Source organism: Mixophyes fleayi, chromosome 3, assembly GCF_038048845.1.
Source record: "Mixophyes fleayi isolate aMixFle1 chromosome 3, aMixFle1.hap1, whole genome shotgun sequence".
NCBI lineage: Eukaryota > Metazoa > Chordata > Amphibia > Anura > Limnodynastidae > Mixophyes > Mixophyes fleayi.
In genome coordinates this window covers 293,390,603-293,416,982 of record NC_134404.1, presented here as the reverse complement: position 1 = coordinate 293,416,982, position 26,380 = coordinate 293,390,603, and the positions used below count along the sequence as shown (strand labels likewise).

The 26,380-nt window shown below is 39.8% G+C and overlaps 1 protein-coding gene and 1 long non-coding RNA gene across 3 annotated transcripts in view; one reads left to right on the top strand and one right to left on the bottom strand.

Annotated features, from left to right (window-relative positions):
• LOC142142984 (uncharacterized) lies at positions 1 to 26,246 on the top strand. Its single transcript, XR_012689436.1, has 3 exons — positions 1 to 90; positions 2,546 to 2,775; positions 26,138 to 26,246. It is a non-coding gene; the product is annotated as an uncharacterized LOC142142984 (long non-coding RNA).
• The window catches only part of RIN2 (Ras and Rab interactor 2), a 134,020-nt gene that overhangs the window by 91,492 nt on the left and 16,148 nt on the right, over positions 1 to 26,380 (bottom strand). The gene's annotated exons all lie outside the window — the stretch shown is intronic.

Below are 26,380 nucleotides of genomic sequence, written 5' to 3'. Positions count from 1 at the left end.
TTAGTCAAAAGCAAAGCAGCCTGCCAGTGTATCTCTGGAACGAGGGTGTTATCCGTCACAACTGGAGAAAGCCTACATGAACACGGGCAGGTAGTGCCCATACTGCTCAATATTTTTTTTTAAATGTCAATTATTATAAGTAAATGGCATGTTACAGTTTTGCAGACATGTAGGGTGTATAGCCAGTTTATTGATTCATAATGCACACAATTGGCTTCAAATTGTTACTAGTAATGGGACAGTGATGTTAGAGGACAGGTAAATATAATTAGTATTTCTAGACTTTTTTGCTATGTAAAAACATGTTATAGTGTCCCATGTAGTTGAACATTCCACAGACAACTTGCCCATATGTACCTGATCCTCTTTAATATTACATAGAGGTTTATGATTTACAATGTAAAGTTTCAGAAGTAACTTCTACCTGGATTTCAATCATTTGTGATTTTTTTTAAATTAGTAATCCATCAATTGATAGGAAGGAAGCAGGAACAGTCCTTGGCTTTGTGACAGGGAGTAGTAAGGTCCATATTAAGTTTGTTCTTAAGTGTTTTCCTGCATTTAGACCCTGCATGTTACATCCCACCTGCATTTGACCATCTTTCTCTCAATCTTTCAGTCTCTCCAAAACTTTAACTTTACACATATAAAACACTTATTTGCATCAAGACATAAACAGTGCTGCAATTAACCATCCCTCTGCCTTTATTACATAAAATAGCATACAGAACACTGCCACAGTAACATCAAGCAGTTGCATAGCTCCAACATCAAACGGCAAGAGAGGGATTTATGTAAACCAGAAACTATTTGCTTGTTACTACCCTATATAAGCTTATAGAGTCCTTTATCAATGTGAGGTCAACAATATGTTGCTCAAAATATTATCCAGTGTAACAGATCAGAAACTTTGGTTTCAGTACAAAATACCATAAAGGAGATTATTTTCAAACAATTAAAATATACAGGGGCTGAGGTCTAGCTCTTTATAAGTATTAGCAAAAACGGTTCTAAAAGACAATACACAACAATTACAAAATTATAGACAAGTCCATTAAATCCCTGAGTTTAATTTCTGTGTTTATCGAATAATCAATTAGTCATTTCCTCTTTACACTATGAGTAAGGTCCGGTTATTGTTAGTGGCAGGTTTGTAGTGCTTAAATTGGCCTTTAAAGATCAGCCACATCCCACATTGAAGCACATGGTTTTGTAATCCGTTTAATTCCAAACAAAGTTGCTTGTGTGGGTTTTTAAAGGTCTAATGAAATAATCAGCTATTAAAACTGCATGTAGCAGAACTAGGCTTTAAGTGTGAAAGGCATTCAAAGTACAAACATCATTGCAGGTGCCCCTAAACCCTAATTCCTGGAGACTTGCAGAGAGCAGTAGACTAGACATTTTGGCTTCTGATACAGTGATTTATTGACTTCAGTTGAAAGACAAGACACATTCAGGAGGCTGGGGGAGGCAGTTACAGAACCACAGACATTAGATCTGGTCATCTCAATCCCTTTATACCTTTATTTAAACAAATCCCTTTTTCTGTATTCTAGTCTTCCAGCTGGGTGGCCCAAACCCCAGAGGGAAGCCTCTAAACGTGGTATTTGCTGCTGATAAAAGGAACAGTTCAGTTCAGTCAGAAGCATCAGATGTACCACCTGCATGAGATGTAGGTGGTCATAGTGCTGTTGGTTATTGCTGTGGAATGGAGCTGAACTCGGTGGGTATAAGTGACATTAGTAATGAAACATAGCCCTTAGTTTTGCTTTGGACAATTTCTATGGAGCTGCAATGCCTACATTTTTAGATCTGTTACTAAAACTTTGTGGGATATAACATGGGAATAATTAGACATGACCAAAATATCTGGTGCACATATGGATTGTGAAAAAAGAAATTTATATATATTTAATCATATGTTTCCTTTCGGGTAAAAACAATATTCACAGGAAATACAGTAAATTACCATCTATTACTCGTTAGAGCCATGGGGGACAACTTATTCTCTTATTTCATGCAAGCATGCTCTACAGTGTGTGTGCGTGTCATTCCCACCTGATGTCACACATGATTGTTAATACACTGCGTGCTGCCAAAGAGTTCATTTAAGACTGTGGCGGTGTCCTGCCTTATTTGTGATGTACCACTGAACGAGTTTGAAATGGTAGAACGCCAACCAAACATTACAGAAAAAATGGTATTTTATAAATGTAGGATTGAAATAAAAGGCTGGAGTCACTTTATTGGGCAACTGGGACTAAAATACCAAAACTATGCATCTATTGGGCTTGCAGGAGGGTGTAGACATTAGTGGAGATGATGGGTAGGAATGGAGAGAGGGCAGGTCAAGCTGTTGAAGGCAATAAACAATTAAATCAACCCACACAAGAGCCCAAAGCCTTATATGAGCTGTGTTCATTTATTTAGACCAAAGATGTTTTTCCTCCTACCCCTCTCTCCCATCCAGTTTTCTGAAGCGGGAAGAAAATAGCTATATAGAACAACTCCTTAATAACATAAGTATATTTTACATTTAATGTAGATGTACCTTGTATGTAAAGCTGCCAATTGGGGAAGTCAGAGGCACTTAAGGACGGGAATCCTACCTACTATTCTGAAACAAAGTGGATTTAAGTCCAGATTAGGAGGAGCCTCAAGAGGACTGGGCTCCCCGGGTATTAACACCTTCAGGGACTCTATTACGAGCACCCCGATTCAGCCTGGATTACAAGAGATAGCATCGCCCTGATTTTAACTTTAACACACCCAAGGGTGAGTGAACTTGCTTTTAGCCTATTATACATTGTAGAGACTATTTCTGGCAGCATTCTGGATATGTACAGGATTGTGAACTTATACAATCTCCTGGACCACAGACCACAGTAACATTAGATCTTATTGCTTGACCTACACTGGAGAGACTCTGAGTTAACTTTAGGTCATTGAGACCACATTACGGATATTAGGTTTTGATGGGCATTGGTTATGTACTTATATTATGCAACACGGATGAACGAGGATTAGACATATATGCTCAGCGTGTCTTATCCTTATTGATTTATGAACTGTATCTTAATATGTATATGTATCAGCACACTGATCTATAAGCGTTCTATGTTTTACATTTTGATTAAATATTGAAACTATTCAATTCACACCTTTTAGATTTCTGACACACACTTTTAGTGGCGGAGAATTACATACTATAGTTTACACTTAGCTTCTTTTGGGAGATGGCATTTATCTAGTTATAAGATTATTATGAATACTAACTGGCAGAAAAAGTAGGTTTTTCTATCCTTGATCTAGACAAATAAATACCAAGATGCCTACACATACACACATTGTAATGTAAATCCCTTCTACGGATAAGCATGTATCCACTTATCAATTTATAAAACAATATTCTATGGATATATTGGCAATCCTTGTAAAAGAGAGAGGTTTCCTTGTAGAAACGACAAGCTAATGAAAGGCTATTATATAGAAAGAAAAAGAGCCAGAGTTGGAATGATTCCGGATGTAAGGAGCTGTACTATTTCCTTGTGGGTACAGCTGCACCAACACAAAGCTGCACTTCAGCTGCTGACTTTATCAAATGCTGGCACCAACTAACAGTTTTTTAAATGTTTTTGACTAGGGTGCTTAAGAGAGTAAGCAGGAAAAAAAAAAACAATTCTTCAAAGCACGTCTGTGTTCACTTTTCTCAATGCCAGACTCAAACTGGTGACTCTGAGTGACATTAATAGGGAAAGCGTTTCTATACAAAGTTGCAGTATCTGCCAAGAAGGAAGCCATGATGAAGAAGTCAGTATAGGGCAGAGCGGAAGACTGTCATCATTGTTGTTTCATTAGCTCTAAACCCCTACGGCAAACGTTGTTTACAGAAAAAGCTGAAAAATAGTTGGAAAAATATTATTCTCAAACACAATATATACAGAAACTATATGCACCTGTTTTCTGAAAGTGCATGCAGGGACTTCCATAACAGTTGAATAACTGAAAGATATCATATTACTATAGTGACTATTGTAGTCAGCTTGCAGAACTAGTTACCACTGAATCTGCATTGGAGGGGGAGCTAAACTTAAAATGTGGGGACAGATTTATAGTTGGGATAGGGCATGTCCTAGATAAACTTTAAATTTTAGTGTAAAAATAAAGCTATCAAATATTTGTGTGCTACATGACAAAACAGCCAGTATTTAACTTATGTGCAAAATAATAAACTAATTTGCACCCCTTGCATTGCAACATGGTTTGTCCCGGAGAGTATTTATTACTTTTTTTTTTGCCTTATTTTTTCTTAATGACTCAGGCCCAGTGTGTGTAGGGAGTTAGACTGTAATCTCCAATGGGGCAGGCACTGATGTGATGATGATTACATATTCTCTGCTGCTGTATAAATAAACTATAATAAGAATTTGTAAATAATCCTATAATGAATTGGGGCATATTAATTAAAAAAAAATATGTGGAGCACAACTTTAACCTTTTTTATTTTTACATGCATATTTCATATGTATTATTCTAATATAAATCACATATATAAATGTATGTTTCTAGTAATAAATAACAGTTCAGATCAGACCCAGCTGCCATAACAAAGACAGGAATGGTGACTGGTGAAAATAGAAACAGTATTTCAAGTACAGAATAGATTGAAAATAATAGCAACAATAAAAATGTTGTAAAGAAGATTTAAACCCCATGGTAATGGTATGGAGTTGTATCAATTTAAAATCATACTTGCCAACTCTCCCTGAATGTCAGAGAGACTCCCTGAAATAGGGGTGATCTCCCTCACTCCCTGAAGAGTCTGGCATTCTCCCTGATGCTGAGCCAGTACAAGACGTGGTTGGCTTTGCTATCTGTGGTAGGATGACACAGTTCAGAAATTGTGTCCTATGTCCATATATTGATGCCTATGGAGGTGGCCATTCTCATGGAGACCAAGATTTAATCAAAGACTGACAGGTAAGACAACATGACTTCAGTAATCGAGACAGAAATGTAAAAGACACTTCAGTCTCTAGAGATTCATTAGCTGCTTTTCTTTAAGCATAATTGCCTACTCTCCCGGAATGTCTGGGAGACTCCCGCATTTCTGGGAGATCTCCCGGGCTCCTGGGAGAGCAGGGCAACCTCCCGGGAACCCTCCCAAATATTGCGTCATCTTAGCCCCATCTCCTGCTGTAATTGGCCAAAATTGTGACAATTGTTTAGGGGGCGGGGCCAAAATGATGTGATTCATTAAGCCCCGCCCCTGCACACCCACCTCCCCCGGGATCTCCCTGAAGCCAACAAGGAAAAGTTGGCAAGTATGTTTAAAATTGGATGCAAATTCCTATTTATTTTCCTCTCCCCTCAGTCAGCAGGAAAGCACAAGTCCAAACCTGGGCCTTAAAATTGCAGATAACATTTAATGTAAGGTTATGCACCTAGCCGTGGTAATAACTCTGCTATATATTAAATGGAATATAATTTGGAAAACTGAGAGGGAAAATGATTGCTGAACAGTAGTTGACAAAAAGCTGATAAACAGCACAGTGTCAGGCAGCAGCTGCTAAGGCGGATAAAATCCTAGTAATCATAGAAATGGGGATATATATAAGGCCTGAGTCATTAAGGAAAGTAAGGCATTAAAAAGAGAAAATGTTCTCCTGGACAAACCATGTTACAATACAAGGGGTGCACATTAGTTTATTATTTTGCACATAAGTTAAATACTGGCTGCTTTTTCATGTAGCGCACACATAATTGATTGCTTATTTGTACACTCAAATATAAAGTTGATCTAGGACATGCCCTACCCCAAATATAAATCTGTCCCCACATTTTACATTTACTTCCCCCTCCAAAGTCACATGGTTTTGCCCAGGTGCTAAGCTACTCCTTTTTTTTGCTTTCCTTTCCTTAATGACTCAGGCCCGTAATGTATAAGTCACCAGTTAGACCACATCAATATGGGTAGTTTTGGGCACCTCTTTAAAGGACAGAGGAGAACTTGAGAGGGTTCAGGTGAAGGGGATGGTAAGGATTCAGTTATAGAGAGAAAATATCAAGGCTTGTATATAAAGGAACATTAAATGTGACATAATATGCATTACAAAGGACCATTCACAAGTCATCAGTTGCAAATGGAAGACAGATGTTTTTACCATCAGCATAGGAAGGCGTTCTTTACTGTAAGGGGTCATTAAGCTGTAGAATTCTGTGACAAATTACATTTTAAATTCACTAGAATTTAAAAATGGATTGGATGTCTTTTTTTGTGAGAAGAGTATCTCTAACTATAATTATTAGAGGATATTATGAGGGTGATTCATTCAGGGAATTTTTCTGAGTGATATTTTTGCAGTCTGTAAGAATTTTGTCCTCCCTGTCACATTAAATTGGCTTCCTTTTGCCTTCCGCTCGATCAACACAATTATAATTTATAAAAGGTGGAACTTGATGAACAGGTTTTTTTTTTTCAATATACTGTAACTATGTAACCATTTAAAACTGAACTTTTAACTTCTCCAGGCTGCATGAATGAGGTCCATTTTGATGACCCCAATCAAGGCCCAAGACCCATGGCCCCACGAGCACTGCTTTGTATGGAGAATTCTGTCAATGGTGCACAGGTTCTAAAAACCCTGGCAGTTTCAAGGATCAAACACCACACATATTAAGAACAGAAAAAGCTACTTCAGTATCTCAATAAAAAGTTACACATTTTTTTAAGTAAGTTATATTTCTGAATGTCCAAGTCCTTCCTGACAAAGTGATGCATTGAACCAGGGCAATTAATTTTAGATACGAGTTTAATTTTCATTTGCAGTTAGAGGTATCACCTTTCTTACATGTAACACCCCCTCTCAGGGGCGCACGCAGGGGGGGTTTAAGGTTCTCCAGAAACCCCTCCACTCCGCGAAAAACAGTGTCCCTAGATAGCGACACTGTACTATACAGCAGCCGCGGCGCTGTCAAAGAAGCGTCCCCGGCGGTGCTGTATTGTAGTACAATACAGCACTGCCGCGGACGATTCTTTGACAGTGCTGCGTTTGCTGTTCAGTGCAGTGCCGCCGAAATGGAGCTGCTGCGCATGCGCGGCCGCAAGCTCTGTCTTCTTTTGGACACACATTAAATACTGTTTTTTCATGAAGCACACAAATATCAACTTTAAATTTCAGTGTACAAATAAGCTATCAAGTATTTGTGTGCTACATGAAATAGTCAGTATTTAACTTATGTGCAAAACAGAAAACTAGTTTGCACCCCTTGCATTGTAACATGGTTTTGTCCAGGAGACTGAAATAAGATACCTCTTCATTTAAAAACCTTAATGAATCAGGGCCCTAGTGTTTATCTTTTCTACACCTAGTGGTAAGGGAAACATTTACACAGTTTTACATCTACCTATAGATTACAACAATATTATTCTCTTTACTAGAGCATAGTGATACACAGTAAGGGGTATGTTTACTAAACTGCGGGTTTGAAAAAGTGGAGATGTTGCCTATAGCAACCAATCAGATTCTAGCTGTCATTCTGTAGCATGTACAAAATAAATGAAGGCTAGAAACTGATTGGTTGCTATAGGCAAAATCACCACTTTTTCAAACCCGCAGTTTAGTAAATATACCCCTAAGTGTCACTCGTACAGATCCTGCAGCCTGTCCTACACCCATTGTGAGATTCTAGTAACAACTTAATAACACTGTCTATGTGAATCAGTGCAAGTGCAGCTGTCTGACTGGTAGGTGCGCACCAAAATATATCCTTATGAGCAAAACTGCAATACGATCCTTTCTCATATCATCTATGAGCTGGGATAAAGGATACCACTTTCTTTAGACATAGCAGATTTATGAGTAACCATAACCCAAAACTACCACTGTATATATTAACCTGCATTGAAACGTTGTCTGATGTTCTTAATTCTACTGTCCCTGTTAGCTCAACATCAAGGGAAAACCAGCTTCATTTTTAAACACAATAATAACAGTAACTACTTAGTATACTTGGGATATTCTTCAGATATTAAAGGATTTACTTTTGCTACAGTACACAATCTGGAATGCAATCTAAAATGTCATATTTATACACTGTATTTCATTCACTATTGTTTTGTGCCATTTCAAAGGTCATAGAACCTATAAAGTATAACTAATGTGAATAAACAGTACTGTAATATACTCAAATATACATCTGTTAGCCAGGCCAGGTACCCATTGCGCCAATGCTATTTAAAATTAGAGATGAGCGCACTCGGATTTCTGAAATCCGAGCCCACCCGAACGTTGCCGATCCGAGTCGGATCCGAGATAGATCCGGGTATTGGCGCCAAATTCAAATCTGAAACTGAGGCTCTGACTCATAATCCCATTGTCGGATCTCGCGATACTCGGATCCTATAAATTCCCCGCTAGTCGCCGCCATCTTCACTCGGGCATTGATCAGGGTAGAGGGAGGGTGTGTTAGGTGGTCCTCTGTCCTGGTAGATCTCGTGCTGTGCTGTTTAGTTCTGTGCTGTGCTGTTTAGTTCTGTGCTGTGCTGTGCTGTGTTCTGCAGTATCAGTCCAGTGGTGCTGTGTGCTGTGTGCTGTGCTCTGTCCTTCTGAGGTCAGTGGTGCTGCTGGGTCCTGTGCTGTGTCCTGTTCAGTCCAGTGGTGCTGTGTCCTGTGCTCTGTGCTTCTAAGGGCATAGTTATTTCCCCAATATTCCCCTGTGTTTTAAAAAAAAAAAAAAAAAAAGTTATTTAAAAAAATACCAAAAACTAATTTAACTTTTTTTTAATTACCACAAAATTTGCACAACCAATCCTGCAGTATAAGCCCATTGGTACTGCAATATTACCAAGTTCACACATTCAGCAGTAAAAGTCCAGTGGTACTGCAATATTACAAAGTTTACACATTCTGCAGTATCAGTCCAGTGGTGCTGTGTCCTGTGCTCTGTCCTGCTGAGTTCCGTAGTGCTGCTGGGTCCTGTGCTGTGTCCTGTTCAGTCCAGTGGTGCTGTGTCCTGTGCTCTGTGCTTCTAAGGGCATAGTTATTTCCCCATTATTCCCAAGTTTTTAAAAAATAAAAAAAAAGTAAAAAAAAATAAAAAATAAAAATTTAAAAAAAAAATATATAATTATAACCAAATTTGCAAAACCAATCCAGCAGTATAAGCCCATTGGTACTGCAATATTACCAAGTTCACACATTCAGCAGTAAAAGTCCAGTGGTACTGCAATATTACAAAGTTCACACATTCTGCAGTATCAGTCCAGTGGTGCTGTGTCCTGTGCTCTGTCCTGCTGAGTTCCGTAGTGCTGCTGGGTCCTGTGCTGTGTCCTGTTCAGTCCAGTGGTGCTGTGTCCTGTGCTCTGTGCTTCTAAGGGCATAGTTATTTCCCCATTATTCCCAAGTTTTTAAAAAATAAAAAAAAAGTAAAAAAAAATAAAAAATAAAAATTTTAAAAAAATATATATAATTATAACCAAATTTGCAAAACCAATCCAGCAGTATAAGTCCATTGGTACTGCAATATTACCAAGTTCACACATTCTGCAGTATCTTGTGCTACATATAATGAAGACCAAAAATTTGGAGGATAAAGTAGGGAAAGATCAAGACCCACTTCCTCCTAATGCTGAAGCTGCTGCAACTAGTCATGACATAGACGATGAAATGCCATCAACGTCGTCTTCCAAGCCCGATGCCCAATCTCGTAGTACCGGGCATGTAAAATCCAAAAAGCCCAAGTTAAGAAAAAGTAGCAAAAAGAGAAACTTAAAATCATCTGAGGAGAAACGTAAAGTTGCCAATATGCCATTTACGACACGAAGTGGCAAGGAACGGCTTAGGCCCTGGCCCGTGTTCATGACTAGTGGTTCAGCTTCACCCACGGATCTTATCCCTCCTCCTCCTCCTCCCCCCTCCAAAAAATTGAAGAGAGTTATGCTGTCAGCAACAAAACAGCAAACAACTCTGCCTTCTAAAGAGAAATTATCACAAATCCTCAAGGCGAGTCCAAGGGTGTTGGTGGTTGTCAAGCCTGACCTTCCCATCACTGTACGGGAAGAGGTGGCTCGGGAGGAGCCTATTGATGATGTAGCTGGCGCTGTGGAGGAACTTGATGATGAGGATGGTGATGTGGTTATTGTAAATGAGGCACCAGGGCGGGAAACAGCTGATGTCCATGGGATGAAAAAGCCCATCGTCATGCCTGGTCAGAAGACCAAAAAATGCACCTCTTCGGTCTGGAGTTATTTTTATCCAAATCCAGACAACCAATGTATGGCCATATGTAGCTTATGTAAAGCTCAAATAAGCAGGGGTAAGGATCTTGCCCACCTAGGAACATCCTCCCTTATACGTCACCTGAATAACCTTCATAGTTCAGTGGTTAGTTCAGGAACTGGGGCTAGGACCCTCATCGGTACAGGGACACCTAAATCCCGTGGTCCAGTTGGATACACACCAGCAACACCCTCCTCGGCAACTTCCTCCACAATCTCCATCAGATTCAGTCCTGCAGCCCAAGTCAGCAGCCAGACTGAGTCCTCCTCAATACGGGATTCATCCGAGGAATCCTGCAGCGGTACGCCTACTACTGCCACTGCTGCTGTTATTCGGTCATCTTCCCAGAGGGGAAGTCGTAAGACCGCTAAGTCTTTCACAAAACAATTGACCGTCCAACAGTCGTTTGCCATGACCACCAAATACGATAGTAGTCACCCTATTGCAAAGCGTATAACTGCGGCTGTAACTGCAATGTTGGTGTTAGACGTCCGCCATCAGTGGAGTGGGATTTAGAGGGTTGATGGAGGTATTGTGTCCCCGGTACCAAATCCCGTCGAGATTCCACTTCACTAGGCAGGCGATACCAAAAATGTACAGAGAAGTACGATCAAGTGTCCTCAGTGCTCTAAAAAATGCGGTTGTACCCACTGTCCTCTTAACCACGGACATGTGGACAAGTGGTTCTGGGCAAACGAAGGACTATATGACTGTGACAGCCCACTGGGTAGATGCATCCCCTTCCGCAGCAACAGCAACAGCTGCATCAGTAGCAGCATCTACAAAATGGCTGCTCGTGCAAAGGCAGGCAACATTGTGTATTACAGGCTTTAATAAGAGGCACAACGCTGACAACATATTAGAGAAACTGAGGGAAATTATCTCCCAGTGGCTTACCCCACTTAGACTCTCATGGGGATTTGTGGTGTCAGACAATGCCAGTAACATTGTGTGGGCATTAAATATGGGCAATTTCCAGCACGTCCCATGTTTTGCACACACCATTAATTTGGTGGTGCAGCATTACCTCAAGAGTGATAGGGGTGTGCAGGAGATGCTTGTGGTGGCGCGCAAAATTGCTGGACACTTTCGGCATTCAACCAGTGCCTACCGCAGACTAGAGGCACATCAAAAAAGCATGAACCTGCCCTGCCATCACCTCAAACAAGAGGTTGTGACACGCTGGAACTCCACCCTCTATATGCTGCAGAGGATGGAGGAGCAGCAAAAGGCCATTCAGGCCTACACAGCCACCTACGACATAGGCAAAGGAGTGGGGATGCGCCTCAGTCAAGCGCAGTGGAGACTGATTTCCGTGTTGTGCAAGGTTCTGCAGCCATTTGAACTTGCCACACGAGAAGTCAGTTCCGACACTGCCAGCTTGAGTCAGGTCATTCCCCTGATCAGGCTGTTGCAGAAGCAGCTGGAGAAAGTGAGGGAGGAGCTGGTAAGCCATTGCGATTACACCAAGCATGTAGCTCTTGTGGATGTAGCCCTTCGTACGCTTTGCCAGGATCAGAGGGTGGTCACTCTTTTAAAGTCAGAGGAATACATTCTGGCCACCGTGCTCGATCCTCGGTTTAAAGCGTATGTTGTGTCTCTGTTTCCGGCGGACACAAGTCTACAGCGGTGCAAAGACCTGCTGGTCAGGAGATTGTCCTCTGAAGAGGACCGTGACATGCCAACAGCTCCACCCTCATTTTCTTCCACATCTATGGCTGCGAGGAAAAAGCTCAGTTTTCCCAAAAGAGGCGCTGGCGGGGATGCTGATAACATCTGGTCCGGACTGAAGGACCTGCCAACCATTGCAGACATGTCTACTCTCGCTGCATTGGATGCTGTCACAATAGAAAAAATTGTGGATGATTACTTTGCTGACACCATCCAAGTAGACATGTCAGACAGTCCATATTGTTACTGGCAGGAAAAAAAGGCAGTTTGGAAGCCCCTGTACAAACTGGCTCTATTTTACCTGAGTTGTCCCCCCTCCAGTGTGTACTCGGAAAGAGTTTTTAGTGCAGCGGGGAACCTGGTCAGTGAGGGGCGAAGGAGGTTGCTTCCTCATAACGTTGAAAAAATGATGTTTATAAAAATGAATAATCAATTCCTCAATGAAGTACAGCACTGCCCTCTAGATAGTACAGAGGGACCTGTGGTTGTGGAGTCCAGCGGGGACGAATTGATAATGTGTGATGAGGAGGAAGTACACACTGTAGGGGGAGAGGAATCAGAGGTTGAGGATGAGGACGACATCTTGCCTCAGTAGAGCCTGTTTAGTTAGTACAGGGAGAGATGAATAGCTTTTTTGGTGTGGGGGCCCAAACAAACCAATCATTTCAGCCAAAGTTGTTTGGTAGGCCCTGTCGCTGAAATGATTGGTTTGTTAAAGTGTGCATGTCCTATTTCAACAACATAAGGGTGGGTGTGAGGGCCCAAGGACAATTCCATCTTGGAACTTTTTTTTTTGCATTATATGACCAATCAACAGTCGTTTGCCATGTTCAAAAAGTAAAACCAAATTTAAACAAATTCAAGAAATTAAACCAAAAGTAAAATGCCCTGTCATAATTTAAAACAAGAGGTATTGACGTGCTCTAAAACTACTGTATTGTTGTTTATATTTTATAAACACTACACTTGAAAGCTTGAGTCTTTCAATGAAAAAGTAACTGTCCATTACACGAATATTTGCAACAGGGACAATTTTAGGGTTAAGAAAGTCAACTAATAACACTTCGACGCTGTCTGTCTTTATAAACACTACACTTGGAAGTTGGAGGAGGTATTGTGGCCCCGGCACCAAATTTACTACCGGGGCCACTCCACTGTGCAGTCCATATTTAGGTGTATCAGATATTAAACAACGGTGACAGTTGATGCCCAATTTTTTAATTATATTGTTGGCGCTGTAAAAAATTGTGTTCCGGGCACACTACGCAGTCCATACCCTTTTTTGGTGGAATTCTGACCCGTGGAGGGTTTTTTAATTATATTGTGGCCTCGGTACCAATAAGTGTACCGGGGCCACCACACTACGCAGTCAAGATAGATAGATGCGTATCATAGATAAAGTACATTCAGTGGTGTGGGGCAAATTGAAAAATATTCAAAATGCACTGACATTATCAAAAACAAGAGGTTTTCACACGCTGAAACTCCAACATGTATATGATGGAGAGGATGGAGGAGCAGCCGTATGTGCAGTGTAATGCAGACCTGTTGAAGGTTTTTTTATATATTTTATTGTGGTGCCCAGTGCCCACTACTCTACGCAGTCCAGATACTATTTTTGGGTGTAATTCTGACCTGTTGAAGGTTTTCTATATATTATATTGTGGTGGCCAGTGGCCAGTCCTCTATGCAGTCCAGATACTATTTTTGGGTTTAATTCAGACCTATTGAAGGTTTTCTATATATTTTTAATTGTGGTGCCCAGTGGCCAGTCCTCTATGCAGTCCAGATACTTGTTTGGTGGAATTCAGACCAGTTGAGGGTGTATTTATTTTATTGTGGCCCCGGTATCAAATTGGGTACCGGGGCCACCCCACTACGCAGTCCAGATACTTGTTTGGTGGAATTCAGACCAGTTGAGGGTTTTATTATTATATTGTGGGGACCACTCTATACCACTCTATTTAATACTTTAATTCTATTACTAATTCCCATAAAGAGGAACTGCCGCTTCTATTTAATACTTTAATTCTATTAGTAGTTACCATAAAGAGGAACAAAATAAACAAATTTTACCAAAAGTATAATATGACTTACAAACACTACACTTGAAAGATGGTGCCTTTAAATGAAAAAGTCAGTCTTCATTGCACGACTATGTGCAACAGGGACAGTTTTTTGGTTTACTAAGTCAACCAATAACACTTCGACCCTGTCTGTCTTTAACATACTTGATGGGATCTCAATGACGAATGGTCTGTACCATGTTTGGAGGAGGTATTGTGGCCCCGGTACCAAATTGGGTACCGGGGCCACTCCACTATGCAGTCCAGATAGAGGTGTATCAGATATTAAACAACGTTGACTGTTGCTGCAAAAATTTTAAATAATATTGTGGGGAACACTACACTACGCAGTCCATAAACTTTTTGGGTGGAATTCAGACCTGTGTAGGGTTTTTTAATAATATTGTGGTGACCCACTCCTCTACGCAGTCCAGGTACATTATTGGTGCGAATCATACAAGTTCAGGGTTTTTAATTTATATTGTGGTGACCCACTCCTCTACGCAGTCCAGGTACATTATTGGTGCGAATCATACAAGTTCAGGGTTTTTAATTTATATTGTGGTGACCCACTCCTCTACGCAGTCCAGGTACATTATTGGTGCGAATCATACAAGTTCAGGGTTTTTAATTTATATTGTGGTGACCCACTCCTCTACGCAACTTAGGTACATTATTGGAGCGAATCATACAAGTTCAGGGTTTTTAATTTATATTGTGGTGACCCACTCCTCTACGCAGTCCAGGTACATTATTGGTGCGAATCATACAAGTTCAGGGTTTTTAATTTATATTGTGGTGACCCACTCCTCTACGCAGTCCAGGTACATTATTGGTGCGAATCATACAAGTTGATGGTTTTCTTATTATATATATTGTGGTGACCCACTCCTCTACGCAGTCCAGGTACATTATTGGTGCGAATCATACAAGTTCAGGGTTTTTAATTTATATTGTGGTGACCCACTCCTCTACGCAGTCCAGGTACATTATTGGTGCGAATCATACAAGTTCAGGGTTTTTAATTTATATTGTGGTGACCCACTCCTCTACGCAGTCCAGGTACATTATTGGTGCGAATCATACAAGTTCAGGGTTATTAATTTATATTGTGGTGACCCACTCCTCTACGCAGTCCAGGTACATTATTGGTGCGAATCATACAAGTTCAGGGTTTTTAATTTATATTGTGGTGACCCACTCCTCTACGCAGTCCAGGTAAATTATTGGTGCGAATCATACAAGTTCAGGGTTTTTAATTTATATTGTGGTGACCCACTCCTCTACGCAGTCCAGGTACATTATTGGTGCGAATCATACAAGTTGATGGTTTTCTTATTATATATATTGTGGTGACCCACTCCTCTACGCAGTCCAGGTACATTATTGGTGCGAATCATACAAGTTCAGGGTTTTTAATTTATATTGTGGTGACCCACTCCTCTACGCAGTCCAGGTACATTATTGGTGCGAATCATACAAGTTCAGGGTTTTTAATTTATATTGTGGTGACCCACTCCTCTACGCAGTCCAGGTACATTATTGGTGCGAATCATACAAGTTCAGGGTTTTTAATTTATATTGTGGTGACCCACTCCTCTACGCAGTCCAGGTACATTATTGGTGCGAATCATACAAGTTGATGGTTTTCTTATTATATATATTGTGGTGACCCACTCCTCTACGCAGTCCAGGTACATTATTGGTGCGAATCATACAAGTTCAGGGTTTTTAATTTATATTGTGGTGACCCACTCCTCTACGCAGTCCAGGTACATTATTCGGTGCGATTCATACCAGTTGATGGTTTTCTTATTATATATATTGTGGTGACCCACTCCTCTACGCAGTCCAGGTACATTATTGGTGCGAATCATACAAGTTCGGGGTTTTTAATTTATATCGTGGTGACCCACTCCTCTACGCAGTCCAGGTACATGTTTTGGTGCGATTAAGACCAGTTGATGGTTTTCTTATTATATTGTGGGAACCACTCCACTACGCAGTCCAGAAAGATAGCTCGTTGCAACGTTTTGGACTAAGAACTATATTGTGAGGTGTTCAGAATACACGGTAAATTAGTGGAAATGCTTGTTATTGAATGTTATTGAGGTCAATAATAGCGTAGGAGTGAAAATAAGCCCAAAAAATTTATTTTTTAACTTTTTAGGCTTTTTTCAAAAAAAATCCGAATCCAAAACCTTAAATCCGAACCAAAACCTTTCGGCAGGTGTTTTGCGAAACAAATCCGAACCCAAAACATCGAGAAAATCCGGATCCAAAACACAAAACACGAGACCTCAAAAGTCGCCCGTGCACATCCCTATTTAAAATATGATTGAAAAGCAACTTCACTGTAAACACGTTTGGCATGCGTTTGTTGCCAGTGATTTTACTAACATATTGAGGCATTGAAGGCTAAACGACTAGAATAATGTCAATGAGATGACTATAGGCTTCCCCAATGAATTCATCCACAGTATATGCATATAAATAGAGCAAGGGGTGTTTGGAAAAATGCAATTCACCAGAATTGTAGTAAAAACAAGAGTGGGTATGGTGACATTAGAAAGAATGGTTTCTATTGCCAGACCCGTTACATGCGTTACATGATTTTCCTGTAGGGTAGAGAAGTGGGTAGAAGTTGGGTAGAGAAACAATTAAAAAATATATGTGGGATGAGAGAAGGAAGGAGGGGGCCTGCCTGTTACATTTGTACTGGGACTTGCAATTTCTGGTGGCAGTGCTACACGTCAGGGGCTGCAAAATGTTTACCCTTAATCTCAGTAATAAGTTAAATTAATACATTTAATCAAATTAAGAGATACATATTTGTAATCACAATCGAATTCTAACACAAGGCTGAAACATTTACACATACAGCATACTTGTCAGTGTTAGTAGAAGTTCTTTTTTGTAAAGCGACCTGGACTAGGGTTATTAGTCCTATATAAATCGTCATTGCTAAACAGAATTCTACTTACTTTGACCTCTGGAAGACACTGGGTTTTAGAGATGTCAAGCTGCTCTACTTGCCTGGTTTAAATGCAGGACAGTTTGATTGACAGCCAAAAAATACTACAAGATGACAGGGATTTAGGTGTGTTATTGAAATGTATTTCATAAGTTCAGTATGACTTGAAAACTCCAGTGAATGCCAGTTAGGGATTTTTGTCTCTCTAAATAGCTAAAACAACAACACAATATTCTGTGGTAGTAATGACATTGGGACTCATCTGTCTGCTTCTGTGTTACTTTGCATAACCGTTTCAGTCTCTAAAACTACATAATGTAGGGTGGGACACAGCATAGAGAGTTGGAAGCACTAAACAGAACTGTGAGAAGAAGAAAGAATCATAAAAAGACAATAACAGAGGGATTACCTTAAAGGAAGTCACATGACCCAATTGTGTAATTTTCTTACACAATTGGGCTATAAATCCGGTAACAATGCAGATTTTCAGGATTCCTTTGCTGATTAGAGGGACATCCAGAAAACCATAGATAGTAAACTTTGAATTTAAATGGGAATTATGACAACATTTTTGAGAATTCTCAACACTGCACTCAGCTAGCAGGTCTGTGAGATTCTACCACTGGGAGCAGCCAAATTAAAAAAAATTAATTCACCAGTTGTCTTGAGCTAAATGACTTAATGTGATGGGTGAACAAACACAAGACATTTTTTTTGTTTACTTCATATGTCCCTGTATTATGTATGCCATGTTTTCCCCCACTTCCCAATGCTGCTGAGCACTGAGGCATCTAACAGATCAATGACAATAATAATAACACTTTATGTAAGTTCTTAACAGCAAAACATAATACAACAACAATCTAAATAAAAAGCACAGTGCTTTAAAATGCACTGAAAGCTGAACGACTAGAATAGTATCAATGAGAGAGAATGTATTGTACATATAACTGATTCTCAGAGGCCTCTCTGTGGACATACTCATACCATGCTCCATGTCTGTAGCAGTCAGGTTGGGAGTCTTGCATCGCCCATATTATTTATATAAGCATGCAGAGAAGGAATGGTTTACCACATGTTTTACTAATACAATGTCCCTTGTTTATTTTTCTCAAGGAAACAGTGAAATGAAACAGGAAACAACAAGTGTATGGTTATAGAAACTCATTAAGACAATTAAAAACTCCCTTCCCTTAAACACAACAAGGAATCCACTGTAAACAATGTGCAATAAATCCCTTTAGGGGAATTTTACTACTCGCACTAATTCACCATTTCAGCTTCAAGCGAATCTACGTGTATACATTACAGACAGAGAATAATGGTAAGTTTAAAAAGGGAAATTCCTTTGTTTGCTGTAATGGCTATAAAGGTGCGTTTGATGCAGGTCATATATCACCAGCATCCCACACTGAAAAAGAATCATTGATTAGAATTGAAAATATTGTACAGTGTATTCTAAACTTTCCACAAACTATTCAGTGTTCACCATTATATACAAGGAAAACGCAGTACAGTAAACAAAAGGTAAATACAGGAGGAAATAAAATGAGTGGTTTTATCAGAAATCCTGATATCCTGTGAAACTTCAGTCAAGCTTACTGATTAAAGTCTCAATCACAGTCAAAGAAGGATCTAGAGTATGAGAGATAGAAATGAAAAGCAGCAGCACAGTGGCACAATGGTTAGCATTGCTGCCTCAAACCACTGGTCATCATGGGGTCATTTCAACCAATCTGTGTGCTTTGTATGTTCTCCCCATGTTTGCATGACTTTCGTCTGTGTGTTACATTTTTAGCCAACAGTCTAAAGGCATATTGGTGGGTTAAATGAGAATTATTTCAGGATAATGTATATTTAATTTTAACCACTCTGTTATAACAGGCTTAATTAGAGGCTGAGTTTGTTATATGTTATATCTGTATGCAATTATTGCTTAACACATTGTATTAATGTCTGTGTGTGTGTGTTAGGGAATTTAGACTGTAAGCTCTAATGGGGCAGGGACTGATGTGAGTGAGTTCTCTGTACAGCGCTGCAGAATTAGTGACGCTGTGTAAATAGCTGATGATGATGATGATTAATCCTTTTGAGAAGTGGTCAGCAGGGCTACCAATAAGAATTTTGGGCCCGATACAGCAACTTCTTGGGGCCCCTTCCTTAGCTACCAAGGGGTGTGACCACACCAGGTAAGTGGCTCCTCCCACTACAGCTAGCCTGGGCCCTGGTATTTTGTACCTGCCACCCCCCTCTTTCGGCCCCCCTGGTGGTCAGCACTGGTGAATTTTTTGGGGGGGGGGTATCTTTTAATGTCATGCAGCAAAGTAGGAACGTTAATCAAACAAGAAACTAAGTTGACAACATCATCAATGCTAACATTTTAAATACATTTAAAATGGGGTTGCTCCATTGCTTACATGGGAGATTGTACCAATATTACCTGCCCAACAGGAACCCCATAAACAGAGATGAGCGAATTTGTAAAACTGTTCTCTGGAGTATTCACCATATTGTGCATTTGGGATGTAGAATTTTGTATGTGTCTCTGGATTTAAGGGCTAGATTTACTAAAGGGCGGTTTGGTGAAACTGACGGTTTTTGGCGTTTTTCCAGCGGTCTTAAAACCACCAGATTTACTAAAGCCGAAAACCGCAATTAAAATGGCCAAATTTTTCAAAACCACCACTTTACAAATCGCCATCCCGATTTTAACAATGATGAACATACAAACCACCAGAGTTACTAAGCTAGGGTTTGCCAAACCACCGCAAAACTGCCATCCAAATGGCCAAAATAAAGAGGTGGCTGTGAGTGGCGAGATTGCTCAAACTGCTGCTGTTTGAGCAAGTTTGCCATTCAGGACATAAGAGAAAGCACCATTGACACTTAAATTATTTGGACAATCATTATTTATTGATTAATTGGCAAAATGTATTTAATATTAATTTATGGGGGAAGTTTTTTTTACAATTTTTTTAAGGGTACTGTATTAAAGCAGTATATTATGGGGAAATATGAATATATAATAATATTAACTGATTGTCAATCATGGATATAATTATTTATGTTGCACAATTTGGCATAGTGCACGAATAATATAATAATTAAATAATTGTGTTCATTTAATATAATGGGGGGAAAAAAATCCCCATAAGTTAATATTAAATTAATTTTGCACCTTATTCAGTAAACAATGATTGGCCAAATAATTTAAATTTCAATGGTGCTTTCTCTTATGTTCTGAATGGCAAAATAGCTCAAACTTCAAGTTTGAGCTATCAAGCCATTCTGAAGCAGGTATTAAAACTGTTCTGTCCTGTATTTTGGATGGCAATTTTGATGGTCATTTTAACCAAATCGCTGGTTGTTTACCCTTTTCAATCCGCCACACATCACCATCCATTTTAAATCGCAGCCTCAAACCGCCCTATAGTTAATGCGGCGGTTTGGACCACTAAACCGCCGGCGATGTGTGGCAGTTTAAAACTAGATTCTTAGTAAATCTAGCCTGAAGTGTTAGACACGGAAATCCCTTTCATTTCTGTTCCATCATGATTTCTCCCTTATTATACTACACAATGTTATCGTCCCAGCTCTCTTTACAGACTACAAATTCTGCTAAATGTGGAAAGCAGAATTTATGGAGAAGATTCAATTGGCGCAAAGTGTATCCGGGAAACGTCCGTGGAGACGCCTCACGCCAATGTAATCTCAGGCATCTCCGCTCATTTTTTCTCACACCCCATAGAGGGGCACAGAAAAATGAGCGCAGATTTTTACCGTAATTGCAGGGTAATGTGCGCAACCGAACATCATGGTGATATCCGCACGACACATCGCCGATAACTGAATCTCCTCCTATGAATGCAGTGCGGAATTTCTGTATCACCTGAACCTCGGCAAAGTGACTTGTTCCGTCACAATGTTCAATTTGTGTCAAATTCCACTCTGCTCATCTCTAGGAGCTGCAGACAGTGGTTAGCAGTACATTACACACAGTACATTGTATGACAATATTGTAAGAATTATTACAGTTATCTTCTACCACTTATCCTCAAGTTTTAGTTTGCATTGGCAAAACATACGAAAAAGGGAAGGGAGATTTGTCCTAAACCATGACAAATAACATAAAAAAGGAAGTATCTGTATAACTCAAACTTTGTGTTCTACGCAAGTTGCTATGGGTATAAACAGAAGCAGGTATTTCTGCAAGCTCCACAAATAACAGCTGTATTTATAGACATCAGTAGTTGGTGCACAATGTTATTAGCTTTCACTGGTAACAGCTTCTGTAATAAACTGAGTCTACTGATAAAAATCAGAAAGGTTAAGCTTGGTAACAACATAGATGCAGCAAATCATCTGTTTCCAATTCAGCTAAATACGAATCCTCTTACATGCGTATTACAGTTAAGAAGGAGGTGCTTACTTATTGCTATTATTTTTATTATTCTCATCATCCTTTATTATGAGGGGCTGATGTGTCATGTTAGGCTGTGACACTGATATCCCTGTGTCCTGCTCACTCTCCTCGCATAGGATACGTGTGCCCCCAGGTATCAGCTTCTTGGTCTAGGAGTATATTAGTGTAAGTGTCTCACAGAGCTAAGTACAGAGAAGTGAAACTTTCCCAGTGGGACTATAGGCTGAGTGGTTTATATTATTCCTGAAGGAACACTGAAGTGATCAGAACTCACTGATTATAACCTGTCTCATCAGAACTACAGATATTTCCCGGAGTTTATACATATGTTAACATGACTCGCAGATTTAAATGGGATTATAGGATAGACGAAAGCAAAAGCTCTATAGACAAATTAAACTCAACTTTGGGTTGAAACAAGGAAGATTATTGCAACATAATATGAGTATATATATATATATATATATATATATATATATATATATATATATTAATCTACTAGCAAAGGGAAGATAAACATATTATTGGTGTCTTTACTACGAGTGTTCAGATGACTTATGAACTCCTCCATCTGTCTGACCCACCATATGGCTAATGAAGTGGACAAATACAGCTGCCACACACAACAGGTGATACCACAAGTGTATCCCTCATGGGGCCTCACTAAAGATAACTAGGCACATGGTACTGGATGTTGTAATGAACACACAGACAGGGAGAAAACCAGGGGGAAAAAATCACTACAGTGTTACTGGATGTTCAAGCCTAAAATATATGACCCAGAGTCAAAGTACTATCCGTAACCTCAGAAACTAGAGGCAATATACAACTATCTTTTAGCAAACATCCACAACTGGAAACACAGCCAGCAGGTTGTTTTATATAACCCACTGCTACACAAAATCATTAACTTTACTCCAGTAACAAAGGAAATACAAGGTCTATACAGTTTCCTCACTAAGGGGTCTATTTATGACCCTTCGTTTTTTTGACTTGATACTTTTCAATCCTTATCTCCTTGATAAGGATTGAAAAGTAACGGCTATGTATTAAAAATCTTCTCAAGGACAGCAGTGCCGATAACCTGCTGTCCCTGAGAAGTGACTCACCTGATCATCGCAGTCTTTTCTCAATGTTGAAGGCTGCGATGATCTTCTCTTTTTTTTTTTTTTGTTAGTGCGCATGCACCTACTGAATAGTTGGTGCATGCGCAGTAACATCCTGGCCGGCAAACTGCAGGATGATTGACAGGGAGGGATCACATGATCCCTCCACACATGCGCTGTCCAGCTCTGCTCTTCAGAGCAGAGCTGGACAGCGCGAAAGTTTTCAGATATGTTAATGTACGCCAGCTTCAGATGGCGCCAGCTTCAGATGGAGTACATTAACATGTAAAAAAAGAGAAAAGTTTCTCTAGTTGAAATTTCATACATAGCGGTTCTGAGCACTTCCCATACACTGTTATGGGGAGTGCTCAGAAAACCGATAGGAAATGCAAAGCAGCAGATATCTGAGATATCTGCTGCGATGCTTCAATGGTACATAGTGATTTCACGGTAAACCCCCGAAAACTGTTGTTTTCGGGGGGTTTACCACAGGAAAAATGCTTGGTAAATAGACCCCATAACCAGTAATATGAGTTAGGGAGCTCGCCAGGCTAGACACAGAATAGACGTCCAAGTGAGGTTGTATCTATGGGGTATATTTAAGAAATAACGGTAGTGCACTATCATGCACTTACCGTGTAAATTAGTCCACGATGTCTCCTACTCAAATTTATTAAAGGTGCATTGCAGCAGATATCATGGATATCTGCTGCTTTGCACTCCTTATCGTTTTTGCGAGCAGTCACCATACAACAGTATGGTGACTGCTCTGGCCGCAATCTAACAAGTCCCGAAAAAATACATTATCAGAATTGAAGAAATCCAATGCTGTCAGCTCTGCTCCGAAGAGCAGAGCTGGACAGCGCATGTGTGGAGGGATCACATGATCCCTCCCTGTCACTCAGCGCTCTCTCTCTGCAACGATAGTTGCAGAGACAGAGAGGGGATCTTTGTGCGCATGTCCAGTTCTTGGAACTGGACATGCGCAATTGAAGAATGAAAAGAACGAGGAGAAGACCCGGAGATAGCGCTTCCGAAGAGGCGGGTAAGTATGTTTGTTTACATCACAGAAACAGCAGTTTTTCGGAACTGCTGTTTCTGTGCAGGGTTGTACATAAATGTGAGAAATAGTTCAATCCTTATCATTGCGATAAGGATTGAAAACTACTTTTCACTTTATGTGAATATTGATAAATGTGCCCCTATAGCTCTTCACAAGCTGACAAGAAGAACAACAACAACATCAAAACACCCCACAATGAGGAGACCAAACAAGGCTGAACAGGCTGTCTGTAGATGTATGTTCTGTGCTAGGACATGCACGTTACAGTCTCTAACCTTAGTGGGTGCACTGATATGTAAAAACTTATGCCATCTAAATAGCATTACTTAGAGGTCTATTCTTCTTGTGGAAGGGTTTATTTTCATATTGTTCCTAAGGAATGTAGCTTGGAAACCTACATAATTATTATTGTTTTAGTGAGGAAAGTGTACACAACTACTGTTTCTTGAACTAAATTTCCTTTCTTTTCTTTCTCTTTATAGCTATTCCTGTGCTCAAAAAAACAGCCTATCAAGCCCTGAGGAGACAATATCCTTTACGTGGATATTCTGAGGCAGCAAAAACATGTGTTATGGTTCAAGCCAGTAATGCTCAGCCTTTTTTGTTATACTTGAAGCCCCAATTGTCAGTGTGCTATTGTTCTAGGACTCCAAAAGAAGCAGTTCCCAATAGAATATATTTCATATTAACTATCAAGGAACCCCAAAAATTGTTGTGGGACCCAGACTCACAAATTGTGTTTTTTTTCCTTTTTGCAATGGCTTATACCCCATTAAGATTCAATATAATTAAATTATGATTTGATAGGTATATTACATAACAGTTTACATATAAGTTACAAATGTCTATTTTATGTAGAATAATACAAATGTAGAGCCACAGCCCCCAACCCCCTATAAAGCTGCATTACACCTAGAAAAATATTTTGCCTAGGTTCTCCCTCACCTCCGGGAAATGCTACATACGGATGTAGTTTGCGGGCTCCTCCATTTCTGTTACAGTCCTGACCTAAAACTAGGGTGGGGGTAGGGTAGATTGCGGCTTTCCTGGAACTTAAAGAGAAATGATATCACCTCATTCATGTTATTGTATGCAGGTGAGGTTTCCTCTTACAGGACGACATGCAGTGCACTGCATAAGAGACTACTTGGGCAATATCAATCAGTGCCCTCAGGGACTGTCTTTATGTTACATAGAAAGTCAAGTATGAGCATGACGACTATGGTGAGAACAATGCATAGATTCCATAAAACACATGGCCACTTTACAATAAAAATAAAAAATGTCTTGGTTTAAACACACATTGCTGCAAACAGAAAATACAGTAATATAATAGAACTTAAGACCGTTGACCGACAGTTATAAGCAGTTAAAAGATAAGTTCACACAAAACTAAAAATGATGACAAGATTTCTGATAGTGACCTGAATAAACAGACATAGGTCTCTATGTGTTTTGGGTGGAGAGGGGGATTACCAATTATATTAACCTTGAAATATGTTTCAAACACATACAAGGTGGTCCATATGTGTGGAAACACCCATTTAAAATGGAAATGAGTAAGGGAATATTAATCCAGTGTCTACACATATGATCTGCGTATAACACATGTGTTTCGTTTTCCAGATATCAAGACAATCTCAACACATTCTGTTTGTGTTAGTGCCATCGTCGTTAATGTCAATACCTGCAAAAGAAAACTCTGTTAAAAGTCGAGAATGAATAAAGTTGTGTTAAAACAAAGAACACCGCTGTTTTTCTTATGAAATTCTCCATCTGCTTGATATGTCACATGACTACCTTCCCATGTAATAATTTAGAGTTGCATCCCAGATAGCCGGCTTCAAGATGGCCGCCATACTGGCCACATACCCTAAAAAGTTTTCCACCACACCTAGATCATATGTGTAGACACTGGATTAATATTTCCTTACTCATTTCCATTTTAAAAGGGTGTTTCCACACTTATGTACCACCCTGTATTTGAAAGTAAATGTAGTACCTATGAATCCAGGGCGCAACACTCTCCTGAGCCCCCCTTGTGCTCTTCTGAAGATAAGAGACGGGAGAATTGTAAGGGTGGATCAGCTGTGGGACTATCACTACCTATTCTGCAATAATTGGTATTGTACTTATTTACATATTCATTTCTTAGTTATGCTTTCTCTTGCCACTTTAAATACCTTAAAGGTGATTTCTATCTACTGCCCAGTGTTTTTTTGTTTTGTAATACAAACCTTCTGTGACCTACGCCAGAGATTCAGCCATTGCTTGCTGGAGAATGTACAAAGGTGTCTGCAAGAAGGCGCCACTTGATTGACCTGGTGCCCCAGTCAGGCAACTTGTTGCTGCCATTCCCCCATCGCAGTCCTGCCTGATTTGAAACTTGACTATGGTAGGTACTAATTAAATAATAATTGAGGCTCCAGGCTGGACTGGCTCCATTCTGCTAGTCTGCAAAGGGCAGTTGAAAATCCACTTTAAACATAATAATTCAAAATTTAAATATTTATTGAAAGTAATAGTTTTGAAAATCTTTTTTCTGTATTTTCAGAAGGCTTTCATGAACTGAAGTGACTCGGTGTGCAGGATGAAAAGCTTCCCCATGACATCAGCTGTGACTGCAATAAATGAATCCCTTCTTTTATTTTAAGCCAAGACAAATAAACCCACCAAGTTCAAAACAAATGTATTCATGTAGATTTATGTTGTAATGTTATTCATGTACAAAAGACACTTGAAGCTACAGAATAATGAGATAGGAATCTATGTAAGAGAATACACACACCTGTGATAA